Below are 14538 nucleotides of genomic sequence, written 5' to 3'. Positions count from 1 at the left end.
AATCTAACATTTAATTTAGATTTTTATAAATAAATTAAATTTTACATTTTTGTTTCACATATACGAATAAACTATTTAAAAAAAAATGTAATCCCCAAAACAAACACAAATGACAAATCACATAAATAAAATTTTGGGTAAATTATTTATCTAGTCCATAACATTTACCGTACATGCCAATTTAGTCCTTCGTATTTTAAATGTGTCAAATTGGTCTATAATTTTTTGTTATTATGTCAAAATGTTCTATGCCCTTAATAATAAGGGTGAGCATTTTTCATCCACCACTGAGCAAATAGACACAATACCAAAAGACGAATTGACATATTTGAAAGATCTATTACTAAATTGACACATAACATAAAGATTATAAACTAATAAAATAATTTATCCAATAGTTTTTTAGTATCAATTATCAATGTACCACACTATCACTTTCATATTATTGATAGTTTATATATATGAGTTTGGTTAATGTGTGCCCTTATAGCATATATTATTCATCTATTTTAGGAAATTTTTTATTAAAAATTGAAAAAAAATTGAAAAGAAAGTTAATCACTTTTTTATTTTCCCAAAAAAAATTTCTAAAATAGTTTTTGCTAATGTATGCCCCCATACATTAGTAAAACACTATATATATATATATATATAAAAGGAACGTAAAAAGAAAAATTTATAAAAAAGAAGTTTCTCTGAAGGCTAGAGTGACGCTCCCACAAAACCCTAACCGCTTAATAGAAGGTCTTGCTTAACCCTTGGGTTTAGGCTTCCCTAGTTCATAGTTCCAGTAGAGAATTAGTGTTGTGCCATCATGGAAGATCTATCGATGTTATGGAAAAAACTCTCGTTGACAGAAGAGGAAGAGAATGAGTACAGTGGTTAAACCTTGAAGACCACAAGAGGTAAGGTTCTTGCCGCAAAGTTTTTTACTAGATGTGTCCTAAATATGGAGGCCATAGCCCGGACCTTTAAGCAGTTATGGCAAACGAAGGGTGGATTTGAAGTCAAAGATGTGGGAAATCACGTGGTCCTCTTTATGTTTTCAGATAGGTTGGATGTAGCTCGAGTACTTATGGGTGAACCATGGAGTTATGACAAACACTCAAGTCTCTTTGTGTCGAATGGAGAAAAACGTTGCTGTTAAAGACCTTGTTTTTTACAGGACATCTTTTTAGGTCCAAATCCATGACTTACCTGTTAGGGATATGAATTCAAAAGCGGTGGCAGAGATTGGAAGGGTCTGTGGAGAGGTACATCAGGGACTGCGAGAGTGGGGCAATCAAGATGGTAGCACCTTCATGAGAATCCGAGTGGGGGTTGATACATCAAAACCTTTGTGTAGAGGGCACAAAATTCGTCAAGAGAATGGGAAGGTTGGTTGAATTAGGTTCAAATACGAACGTCTGCCAAATATTTGTTACTAGTGTGGCAGACTTTCCCATAGCGATAAGGATTGTGAGCTTTGGATACAAAGTCAAGGATCCCTGACTGAGGCAGATAGGCAGTTTGGTGCCTGGCTTCAAGCCCCAAACTTTAACAACAGAAAGTGCTCATCGGTTAAGGTGGGTGATGTGGAAGTAGAGATGGATGGTGGAGATTCGAATGGGGAAGATGAGAGGAGGGAAAGGGAAATGACTGCCCGTGGAAAAGTGGGGGTACCAGAACATGAAACATCGCAGTTCAGTGAACCCAATGCTATTGTTGGGTCGCCTCCGGTACACAGAACACCGCTTGTGGAAACAAATACCGCGATCATAGCAAACACAAAGTTTTCGGAGTGCATCTTGGGCGAGAAACCGGATTTTCAGCTTGTGCTTCAGGAGATTGATTAGGAGTTATCCAAGTTTGACCCTCCAGAAGTGGGCCTAAGCACAATTGGGCCGACGATTGCTGTGGACCAGTTTGAAGGTCATTTAAATCACATGAATCCTAGCTCCAAGGGCTTTCATTCAGATCGGGACGAAACACATGACACACATGGAAGCCCACATGAGTTAAAAAGTAATACACAGGGTTGGAAGAGATTAGTTCAGGATCGGGCTTCTGTTGAAACTCAACCCATGTAGACTCAGAAAAAAAAGGTTTGTACGTAAAGAGAAGGATGTTTCTGGAGGTAAGACATCAGGGAAGAAAATGCATGTGACAATGGTGGAGGCTGCGAGTCAACCCCGCCGAGATCAATAAGTTGCCTAGCATAGAACTGCCGTGGGCCTGGGAACCTATGAGCAGAGGAAGAGCATGAAGAGATCATTCGAGCACAAGATCCCCTAATCGTTTTTCTGTCAGAAACTTGGTCTGATAAAAACCGGTTAGAAGAGATTCGTTGTAAGATTAAATATGCAGGTTTATTTACTATTCCTAGTCTAGATAGGGGAGATGGTTTAGCTCTTTTTTGGAAGTTTGACATTGTTGTTTGGGTTGATAGCTTTTCAAAGAATCACATTGACGCAGTCATGAATGGTGGGATAAAGGAGGCATGAAGGTTTACCGAGTTTTATGAGGAGCCAGATGCAAGCCACAAAGGGAGCCAGATGCAAGCCACAAAGAAGAGGCATGGAGTATGCTTCGTTTGTTGCACTCGAAACCTCATTTACCTTGGTGTTGTATGGTCGATTTTAATGAACTCTTACACACTGAGGAGAAGAGAGGTGGCAGACTTTGCTCACATCGCAGATGCAAGCTTTTCGTGAGGCATTGGATTTTTGTGGTTTTTTAGACCTCGGCTTTATAGGACCATAATTCACTTGGCATGGTAGGAGGCACGAATATATGATATGGGAACATCTAGACAGGGGTGTGGCCAATTATGATTGGATGTCGAAGTTTTCGGCAGCTACAGTGAGGCACCTTCACTGCTATTCTTCTGACCATCAACCTATTTGCTTGCACCTTAACCCAAATAATGAAGCCCAGCGTTAGATCAGGAAACCTTTTCGGTTCGAGGAGATGTGGCTGGCTGATAAAGGGTGCGGCGACACGGTATTGGCAAGTTGAGAATCATGGCACTCTAATGTTCAAGGTGACGCAAAAACTTAAAAAATGTAAGAAGATGCTGAATTCTTGGAGTAGAGAGCACTTTGGCAATGTTAAGAATTAGATTAAAAAGAAAAAGGAGGAGTTATGGAAGGCCGAAGAGTTTTCAGTAAATGGAGGTAGCTATGACTTGGTTGTCTTTCTCAACCTTGAGCTGAGTTTACTGCTTGAGAAAGAGAGCCGAATGTGGAGACAAAGGGCTAGAATGCAATGGGTGGCGAAGGGCGATAACAACACTAAGTATTTTCATGCGGTGGCAACTTAAAGATAAAGGTGAAATTTTATCAAAGGTATTCGGGATGTAGATGGTGTGTGGCAGTTTGATGAGGGGGCTGTTTCTAGGATCTTTGTGGAGTTTTATACCGGACTCTTCTCATCATCCAATGTTCATGATCTTGACCGAGTGCTGGAGTGTGTGAAAAGGGTTGTTACGGACAACATGAATTCTAAATTAATGAAACTTACAGCAGAGAGGAAGTGGATGCTGCCATCAAACAGATGGCTCCTTCGAAGGCACCGGGTCCTGACGAGATGCCCCCCCTTTTTTATCAGTCATTTTGGTCAAATGTGGGGCCTGATGTCTCTAATGCTGTCCTTTCATTTCTTAATTCTTGTACTCTCCTTAAGTTCATCAATCACACTTTTATTACTTTGATTTCGAAAGTTTGCAATCCTGAGAATGTTTCAGATTTTTGACCTATTAGTTTGTGCAATGGGCTTTATAAAATTATTAGTAAAGTTATTGCTAACAGATTAAAGCCTTTGCTCAACTCTATAATTTTAGAGGCTCAAAGTCGTTTCATTGCAGATAGACTTATTACTGATAACATTCTGATAGCTTTCGAATCCTTACATTATATGAAAACCCAATGCTTTGGGAAGGAGGGTTTTATGGCCTTGAAACTTGGTATGAGTAAGGCCTATGACAGGGTGGAATGGAAGTTTCTAGAGAAAATCCTTTTGCAAATGGGATTCCAAGATTCATGGGTAGCTATGATCATGTAATGTGTTTCAACAGTGACTTACTCCATTTTGCTTAATGGAGAATGTTGGGAACATATTTTTATGTAATTGGCATATCCTTTGACAAAACGCACTTTACTTGTATTTGGGTAAATCTAAGTAGGTTCAAGATGATCATCACAAGTGGTTAAATTGAAGACATGAAGATTACTCAAGAACTGCTCAAGAAAAGTGCAATTTGCAGAACTTGATACCTACTTGACAGAATCTCGATCTGTCGAGATTCATTAAAGCTCGATAGATGTCTCGATCGATCGAGCTTACAGGTTTTCAGATTATAGCTAGCAATGTTTTATTTTAAAAGGCTATTTGTTTATGAGTTTGTATAATCCTTATTGGACTAGGAAAGCCCAAGGTCTGTGTAAACCTATTTGGAATAGGAGAGCCTATTAAGGTCCTATTTAAAGGAGGTGGGAAAAAGAAAAACCTAACCCTAGAAAGTTTCATAAGGTTTTCTTTTTGAAACCCTAGCCTCCTCCTACAGAAGAAAGAGTTCTTGCTGCGTTTCTTGTACGCCTTTGGGTTTTGTAACCAAGCAAAGTCTTTTGCACTGACATTGGAGATCTTATTGGAGTTTCTATGTGAAGCTGCTACAAATCAACTGCAACAATCAAAAGGTTGCTGTGGAGTTAGTCACGTAGTGGGATTCATGCAAAGGAGTAAGTCGCGTACTAGGATCCGCGCAGCAAATTGGTTAGTCACGTACTTGGGAGCCATGCATCAAAGGTGGGAATTGTTACTACAGAACAAATCCAATTGGGTATTGGGGTAAGGGTTCAACTGTATGTTGGTAAGGTACTTGAGATTCCTTTACTTGTAATCGCTTGTTGTGATAATAGTGGAGTTTCGGGAGTGGTGGCGTGAAAATCACCCGATAGGGTTTTTGCCGTCAGGTTTTCCCCATTCGTAAACAAATCACCGTGTTATTTAATTTTCGCTGCATATTTAGTAATTTGGTGATTTGTTTGTGCTACCACGCGTTTGCATGATAAATTGGTTAATTAATAACTTGACTAATTAATTAATTAATTTCTATCACAAGGGGTCAATTCAGTTTGTGGCCTATCAAGTGGTATCAAAGCAGGCACACTCTGATTAGGTTTTAATCTTTGCTGTGGTTGATCCATCGACCCCTTTTTATCATGGATAGAGGACAATCATTAATTATACATTCTTTATTTGATGGGACTAACTATGCACACTGGAAAGTACGCATGAGAGGTTTTTTGCAATCTTTAGATGAAAATGTGTGGCAAGCTATAGAGATTGACTGGACTAAGCCAAAGGAAGCGCCGGTCGATTGGGATGAAGCCAAGATCAAGGCGGAAAACTTTAACAGCAGGGCATTGAATGCGTTATTTAGTGCGGTCACCAATTAGGAGTTCAAGAAGATATCCTCAACTGAAACTGCTAAGGAAGCATGGACCATTCTCCAGACAACCTATGAAGGTACAAAGGCTGTCAAGGATTCAAAGCTTTAAAGGCTCACTACAAGATTTGAAGAAATAAAGATAGAGGAGGATGAGTCGTTTAATGGGTTTTATGCCAAGCTCAAGGATATAGTGAACTCAGCCTTCAATCTTGGGGAGACCATCCCTGAACCCAAGGTTGTAAGGAAGGTGCTTAGATCTCTACCCGAGAGATTTCATGCCAAGATTACGATGATAGAAGAATCAAAGGATATTGATAAAATTCCTTTGACTGAGCTGGTTGGAAACCTGCAGACCTATGAGCTAGGGCTGACAAGGATTGGCAAGACGGGTAAAGGTAAGAGCATGGCCTTAAAGGCGAAAAGCAGTGATACAGATGAGTCTTCTGATGATGAAAATTTCAAGATGAAGTCTTGCATTACAAGGCAGTTCAAGAAGTTTATGAAGAATGCTAATGAGAGGAGCTTCGATAAGGACCGCAGACAATCCAGTTCTTTTCAGTCTAAGGGGAAAGACAAAGGGAAAAAGGATGCTAAGGATGGCGGTCAATACACTGTTCCTGTAGGACCGAAGTGTTTTGGATGTCATGGATTCGGTCACATGAAGCATGAATGCCCTACATATCTCAAGAGCATTGGGAAGAGTAAGGCACTTGCTGCAACCTTGAGTGACACTAAGTCTGAAGATGATTTCGACAATGAGGATGACAAAATCTTAAATGTCTTCATTGCCACAGTCAATCCTACTGAAGGGATTGTTGAAGAAGTGGACGAAGAAGAAGAATTGGTGGAGTCCAAATTCGAGAAGATGGATGATCAAGATGATATCCATTCAGCTTATGAGAAACTTTACAAGCTCTCTAAGAAGCATGAGAAATTGTATAGGCTAGCCACCAAGAAACTCAGTAATGTGGAACTTGATCGTGAAGAGTTGTCCACAAAGTTTGATGAGGCGAATCAAACTATTGGAGCGCTGAGGTTTGAGAACAATTTCCTAGCTAAGAAGACCAAGAAGCTTGAAGCAGAGCTGTTTCAAGTCAGAGCTCAACTGGAGAGGACTTCAAGTGCAAAATTTGATGAGATGCTCAGCATTCAAAAATCTACTTCGGATCGAACAAGTTTAGGGTATGGTCTTTCTTTCTCTCATATTGCTTCTACTAGTGCTATTGTTTTTATTTCTCCTGCTAATAACATTGATCTTGAGAACATTGATGATAAAACTAAATTAGCTAGTGAGAACTTAGATAAGGGTAAGTCTATCTTAGGAGCACCTCCTAAGCAGGATAAGAAAGATGTTAAAAACCCTAGAGCTAAGAAGGCTAACTCTCAAAAGCCTAAATAGAAGAAGCAGCATCTCTGTCATCATTATGGAGCTGCCGGTCATACTTGACCAAATTACTATAAGTGGCTAGTCACTCAACAAAGTAATGGCATGATCGCATCTGGAAGCCAGAACCAGCTTTAATCATCTCTTACTCCTCTTGTTTATCTTTTTAAAGCCCTTATGTTCCTTTCGAACTTGAACGTTTTCAATTCTTCCCCCTCACTGCCGGTTCAAGGGTTTAATCAAAGGAAATGTTCTTCCAAGGTGTGAAAGAAAAATGACTCTAAGTGATTTCATCACTTTCTTCTATCTTCTTGTTTTTGTTTGTTGCATTACTTGTGTGTTTTGCATTTATTTTGAGTCAGTCTAGTGTTATGCTTTGCTTTGTTTAACATGTCTTTGTGTGTTTACTTTCAGTTTTGTTTATTTTATTTTTGATATAAAAAAAATTAAAAAATTAGAAAAATACAAAAACAGTGTGTGTTTTATGTACTTTGGTACTTGTGTACCTTGAATGGCTATTGAAACAAAGTTTTCTAAACTTTGTATCTTGTGTAGCTTAGATGAGCATCTCTATGCACAACTAAGCAAGTGAACTTTGTGGCTCTTGTTTGTGATGAGTATGATTAAGTTATATCTTAAACTTAACACTCGTATCACTCTTTTTGACGGGTAGGACTAGAAAATCCTAAGAGAAAGGCATAAACAGCTATTTCACCACTGTTGCCCACCAATCATAATATGACACCTGTATGTTTCGGCATAGGAAAAGTGTAGTGTCAAAGACACCTGTATGCTTCGGCATAGTAAAAGTGCAGTGTCTATGCTTAACATTTTGGTTATTTCTTTTCTCTCTTTTTATGCACATGCATGATATGTTAAAAATAAAAGAAAATATGCAAAGAAAAATAAAAAGCAAAAAGATCAAAAATGTTTTAAATATGATTGCAAGCGTGTTTTCTAGGAGATGTGGGAGTTATAGGATGTACCTCGAAGGTGATAGTCCCCATCAAACATTTATGATTGTGTGTGAGTTAAAGTTATTTTCTCATATCTCAGATCGTCATAACTTGTATACACATATGCAATCTTGCGATATTTTTCACACACAACATGCAATATTCTTTACTACTCTTGATACATGTGCAGGTACAATGTGATTTGGTCATCACAAGTGTTTACATGTGCTAATGTATGCTTACTAAACTGTTTTGATTTGTTTTTGAAAAATAAAATTGGTTAGACTTGTTTAGTGTGTGTGTGTGTGTTTCTAAGGATCCATGTGCTTAAAATGTTTGTTGAGAGATGACTTTGAGAGCTTAATATGTTGATTGGATCATTGGTTGAGGTGCATGTTGGATTGCATTCATGTCTGTGTTTTTCACTTCTCGAAAAACTGTTTTTAAAAACTGGCTCGACACCTCCTCGACTCGTTACCTTGTCATCTGTCGAGATTTTCAAGCCTTTTTCTTATCGCAATCTCGACACATCCTCGACACCTGGTAGATCGATCGAGAAAATTCCTGCCTCCTCGATACCTTCTTGATACCTTGTCGATCGATCGAGCTTTTGTTTTTTTTGTCTTTGCCTTCTTTCTCGACACCTGTCTCGACACCTCTCGATCAATCGAGATTCCTTTGCATGCATTTCATTTTTTTGTTTTGCATTTTTTCCTTGTGTCCATAGCATCTTGTTTTTCTTTTTCTTGTAAGTCTATGGTTTCTTATTCTCCTCATTCCTTTATGTCAGTTTTTTTGTCTGTCTCCTGTCATGTCTTTTGGCTTTTTATGCCCTTTGACAATCATGTCAAAAAGGGGGAGAAATTTGAGAATTGAATGTCATTCCTCAGGGGGAGTAATAGACTTAGGGGAGAACTTCATGTTAAAAGGAAGAAAGTTTTTGATGTAACTAACTTAGAGGGAGAGTTAGTTTGATACACATTAACATTGATATATTTTTTGTGTTGTGTATCTTTTAGTTTTGTAACCATTTACATACATCATGTGTTGTTTCTATATTTGATGATGATGTATGTGTTTCACTCTTTATCTCACATGTGTTGTTTCTTTTCTCTCTTTATACACATGTTTCTTGTTTATTTAACTTGTCATTATTTTCTACATGATACCTTGATGTGTTTTGTTTAGTGCCTTTCAAGAAAGACAAGTTAAAGCAAAGTCAAGATTCCAAACCTTCTTCTTGCAGCAACTTCCAAGGTTCAGATCTTTTAGACTAGGCTTATTTATTCTGTAATCTTGAGTAGAATGTATGTACTCTTGTGGTTTTGTCACAGATTGCCAAAGGGGGAGATTGTTGGGGACATATTTTTATGTAATTGGCATATCTTTTGACAAAACGCACTTTACTTGTATTTGGGTAAATATAAGTAGGTTCAAGATGATCATCACAAGTGGTTAAATTGAAGACATGAAGATTACTCAAGAACTGCTCAAGAAAAGTGCAATTTGCAGAACTCGATACCTCCTCACAGAATCTTGATCTGTCAAGATTCATTAAAGCTCGATAGATGTCTCGATCGATCGAGCTTATAGGTTTACAAATTATAGCCAACAGTGTTTTATTTTAAAAGGCTATTTGTTTATGAGTTTGTATAATCCTTATTGGACTAGGAAAGCTCAAGGTCTGTGTAAACCTATTTGGAATAGGAGAGCCCATTAAGGTCCTATTTAAAGGAGGCGGAAAAAAGAAAAACCTAACCCTAGAAAGCTTCATAAGGTTTTCTTTTTGAAACCCTAGCCTCCTCCTACAGAAGAAAGAGTTCTTGCTGCGTTTCTTGTACGCCTTTGGGTTTTGTAACCAAGCAAAGTCTTTTGCACTGACATTGGAGATCTTATTGGAGTTTCTATGTGAAGCTGCTGCAAATCAACTGCAACAATCAAAAGGTTGCTGTGGAGTTAGTCACGTAGTGGGATTCGTGCAAAGGAGTAAGCCGCGTACTGGGATCTGCGCAGCAAATTGGTTGGTCACGTACTTGGGAGCCGTGCATCAAAGGCGGGAACTGTCACTACAGAATAAGTCCAATTGGGTATTGGGGTAAGGGTTCAACTGTAGGTTGGTAAGGTACTTGGGATTCCTTTACTTGTAACCGCTTGTTTTGATAATAGTGGAGTTTCGGGAGTGGTGACCTGAAAATCACCTGGTGAGGTTTTTGCCATCAGGTTTTCCCCATTCGTAAACAAATCACTGTATTATTTAATTTCCGCTGCATATTTAGTAATTTGGTGATTTGTTTGTGCTACCACGTGTTTGCATGATAAATTGGTTAATTAATAACTTGGCTAATTAATTAATTAATTTCTATCACAATGGGTCAATTCAATTTGTGGCCTATCAGAGAACCTCAAGGGTTTATTCAACCATCTAGGGGTTTGAGGCAGGGTGATCCTCTTTCTCTTTTCCTATTTTTGTTTTGTGCGGAGGGTTTAAATGCTCTCCTTTGCAAAGCTGCCGAAAATAACGAGATCAGAGGTTTATCAATTAGTAGATAAGGCCCACGGATTACTCACCTCTTCTTTGCAGACGATTCTATTTTATTTTGCAGGTCAAACATAGCCCAATGTTTGAAAATTCAGCAAATTCTAGACTGGTATGAAGTTGCATCAAGTCAACAGGTGAATACGGCTAAGACCACTCTCTTTTTGAGCCGAAATACCCTTGAAAATGTTCAACAATAAATCAAGGTCTTGTTGGATGTGCCGGCCATAAAACATTATGAGAAATATTTGGGTTTACCATCCTTTGTGGGGAGGCAGAAGAAAGCATGTTTTAACCAAATAAAAGAGAGAATCTGGAATAAGATGCAAGGGTGGAAGGAGAGGCTACTCTCACAAGCTGGAAAGGAAGTGATGATTAAGGCGGTGGTCCAATCCATCCCTACGTATTCTATGAGCGTGTTTCAATTGCCAATAGGCTTGATCAAAGACACTGAAGCAAAGATCTGCAAGTTTTGGTGGGGGCATCAAGATAATGCAAGGAAGATGCAATGGGTGAAATAGAGTACTCTTTGCTCCTCAAAATCTCTTGGTGGAATGGGTTTCTGGGATCTAAGACAATTTAATGATGCACTACTTGGGAAACAAGTATGGAGGCTTTACCATGAGAAGGATACTTTGCTTTACAAAGTTTTTAAATCTAAATATTTTCCTAATGGGAGTATTTTAGATGTGGACATCAATCCTCGAAGTTCTTTTGCATGGAAGAGCATTTTGCAGGAAAGAGAGGTGATTTACAAGGGGGCTAGGTGGAGAGTTGGGATGGGTCAAAAATAAATATATGGACCAGTAGATGGGTGGAGTCATCTGGAGGTGGAAAGATTCTATCTCCTTAGCACAATTTATCGTTGGTGGTTGTGAAGGACCTGTTTCTACCTGGCTCGAAGGTATGGAATGTGGAGCTTATAGATCAGAATTTTTTTCAGTGGGAAGTGGAGGGTATTAAGAGCATTCCTGTCAGCCTACATATAGAGGAGGATCTTCTTATTTGGCTTAGAACACCTGATGGTCTGTACTCAGTGAAAAGTGCCTATTAGCTTTTCGCAAATGAGCATAAGCAAGCACAAGCAGGTTCATCGGATGTCGAAGTTGGCAAACGTCTGTGGAATGGAATTTGGAAGCTCAAGGTGCCAAACAAAGTGAGACATTTCTTGTGGTGTGCGGTGTCTGACTCATTACCCACTAATTTTAATCTTTGCTCCCAGCACATCATTTCAGATAATAGTTGTAACTTGTGTGAGGATCACCCAGAAGATGTGCTTCATTGCCTTTGGTTGTGTGACTACACCAAATGTGTGTGGCTCTCGGACCAGACCTTCAGTTTTCCACATACAAAAGTTTTTAGGAGTTTTGGAGACCTGGTATCATTTATACTCTTTGACACCTCCATTAACACTGCTGCTTTGTTTTCCATGGTTGCTTGGAGTATCTGGACCCGTCGCGGCAAATTACGAGTAAAACAGCAGGTATGGGACGTAGGAGACATGGTCAAGAAAACTAAGGAATTGCTGCAGGAGTTCCAAGACGTGCAACGTCCTTCCACGAGGTCAGTGGTTCCACGTGAGGTGGTGTGATGGAAGCCCCCTTCTATAGGATTGTTCAAGATCAATTTTGATGGAGCTATCTTTGAGAAGATGGCACTTGCTGGTTTAGGGATTGTTGTTCGGGATGAGCAAGGGATGGTCATCGCTGCTTTTAGTCAGCATATTCCTCTACCTAGTTCGGTGGACATGGTGGAAGCTTTGGCAGCTAGGCGAGCTCTCATCTTTGCCCAAGAAATTACTATTTCAACAGTGGAGGTAGAAGGTGATTACCTACAAGTCATCAAAGCTATCAAAAATCAGAAGCAAGATAGATCGTGGATGGGTCACATTATACATGATATTAAGTGGTTGGGGTCTTGTATGCAGTCATGTAGTTTTTCTCATATTTGTAGGGGGGGTGGCCCACTCCCTTGCTTGAAGAGCAGTTTTAGCTGTTGATACCGATGTGTGGTTAGAAGAGCTACCACAAGACTTAGATGATGTTTTTCAGTCTGATTTACCTTAATAAAGTTGACTTATCTGTTTCTCAAAAAAAAAAAAAAAAAAGGAACGTATACTTAATTAAATTTTTTTTAAACTATAGATTCATGTCTTAATCTTTTTCTTTTATTTTTTTTAGAAGGACGTCTCAATCTATGCTTGCCAGCCTGGCATTTCCATTATAATATGGACAAACTTTTATCTATAAACTATGCTATTTTAAGTTAGTATTTTCTTTCTAAAAAAAGTTAGTATTTTATTCCATTAATCATATATACGTAATACGTTCTTTGAAAGTGAGATTAGGCGCGGAACCATGAATTAGTGTCTGGGGGAGGAGAGGGGTTTTTTTTTTTTTTTTTTTTTTTGGGTAGGTGAGTTCTCTCTTTTGTATGCATCGAATCGAAATAAAAATTACTTTTGTAAAATAGACACTCCATTGGGTAAAAAGAGAGCAGGGTCAACAGTAGGCTTATCCCTTGGGGTTTTGTTAGGATATATGTGTTTTCACTTGTTAAGAATATATGTCATTTATTTATGTAAATTGGCTAATCTTTTGACAAAACACACTCTACTTGTAATTGGGTAGTTCTAGGTGTTTTTAATACTTCAAGAAATAAGGTTTCAAGATCAAGTGTTGAAGTCATCAAGTCTGTCCAAGAAAAACAAGCTGAAGTGCAATTTCATTAAAGCTCAACACCTGCGCGATAGCTCTCGACACCTAGCTATCTGTTGAGATTTATAAAATCAGATTTTCTGATCTGATTTCTTGGGATCCGTGAATGTGTCTTTGGGCTTTCTTTTCTCCTAACCCTAGACATATAAAAGGATTATTTTAAGAGCAGTCAAATTGTAAACAAGTTGTGCAAGCATTGAGCAAACTTTGTTCAAGCAATTGTGATCAAAGATGAAGTTTTTGACCTAGTTCATCTTCTCTGAAGAAATTGTTGTGTATTTGCACCAAAGGGTTTTGTGACCAAGCATCTTCTTGATCTCCATCGTGCAGAATGAACTGAAGAACTTTGCAGCCAACCTCTCCTTCTAAGTTAGTGTTGAAGTCGCGTATTGGGATCCACGCATTGGTTAGTCACATACTTGGGAGCCGTGCATCAAAGGTGGGAACTGTCACTACAGATCAAGTCCAATTGGGTATTGGGGTAAGGGTTCAACTGTAAGTTGGTAAGGTACTTGGGATTCCTTTACTTGTAACCGCTTGATTTGATAATAGTGGAGTTTCAGGAGTGATGACCTGAAAATCACCCTGTGGGGTTTTTGCAGTAAAAGTTTTTCCCATTCGTAAACAAATCACCATGTTATTTAATTTTCGCTGCTCAATTAGTTTATTGGCGATTTGTTTGTGCTTCCACGTGTTTGCATGATAAATTGATTAATTAATAACTTGGCTAATTAATTAATTGGTTTAATCACAAGGGATTATTCAGTTTGTGACCTATCAAGTGGTATCAGAGCAGGCACACTCTAATTAGATTTTAATCTTTACTATGTTTAATCCATTGACCCCTGTTTGTCATGGATAGAAGACAGTCGTTAATTATACCTCCTTTATTTGATGGGACTAACTATGCATACTAGAAAGTATGCATGAGAGCTTTTTTGTAGTCCTTAGATGAAAAGGTGTGGCAAGCTGTTGAGATTGGCTGGACTAAGCCAAAGGAAGCGCCGACCGATTGAGATGAAACCAAGATCAAGGCGGCAAACTTCAACAGCAGGGCATTGAATGCGTTGTTTAGTGCCGTCACTAATGAGGAGTTCAAGAAAATATCCTCAACTGAAACTGCTAAGGAAGCATGGACCATCCTCTAGACAACCTATGACAGCACAAAGGCGCTCAAGGATTCAAAGCTTCAAAAGCTCATAACAAGCTTTGAAGAAATAAAAATGGAGAAGGATGAGTCGTTCGATGAGTTCTATGCCAAGCTTAATGACATAGTGAACTCAGCCTTTAATTTGGGGGAAACCATCCTTGAACCCAAGATTGTAAGGAAGGTGCTTAGATATCTACCCGAGAGATTCCATGCGAAAATTACTGCTATAGAGGAATCAAAGGACATTGACAAGATTCATTTAATTGAGCTGGTTGGAAACTTGTAGACCTACGAGATAGGATTATCTAGGATTGCCAAGTCGGGTAAAGGCAAGAGCATGGCCTTGAAGGCAAAGAGCAGTGAC

Source organism: Quercus suber, unplaced genomic scaffold (genome assembly GCF_002906115.3).
Source record: "Quercus suber isolate HL8 unplaced genomic scaffold, Cork oak 2.0 scaffold_165, whole genome shotgun sequence".
NCBI classification, from domain to species: Eukaryota; Viridiplantae; Streptophyta; class Magnoliopsida; order Fagales; family Fagaceae; genus Quercus; species Quercus suber.
Note: the sequence above shows the minus strand (reverse complement) of the source record.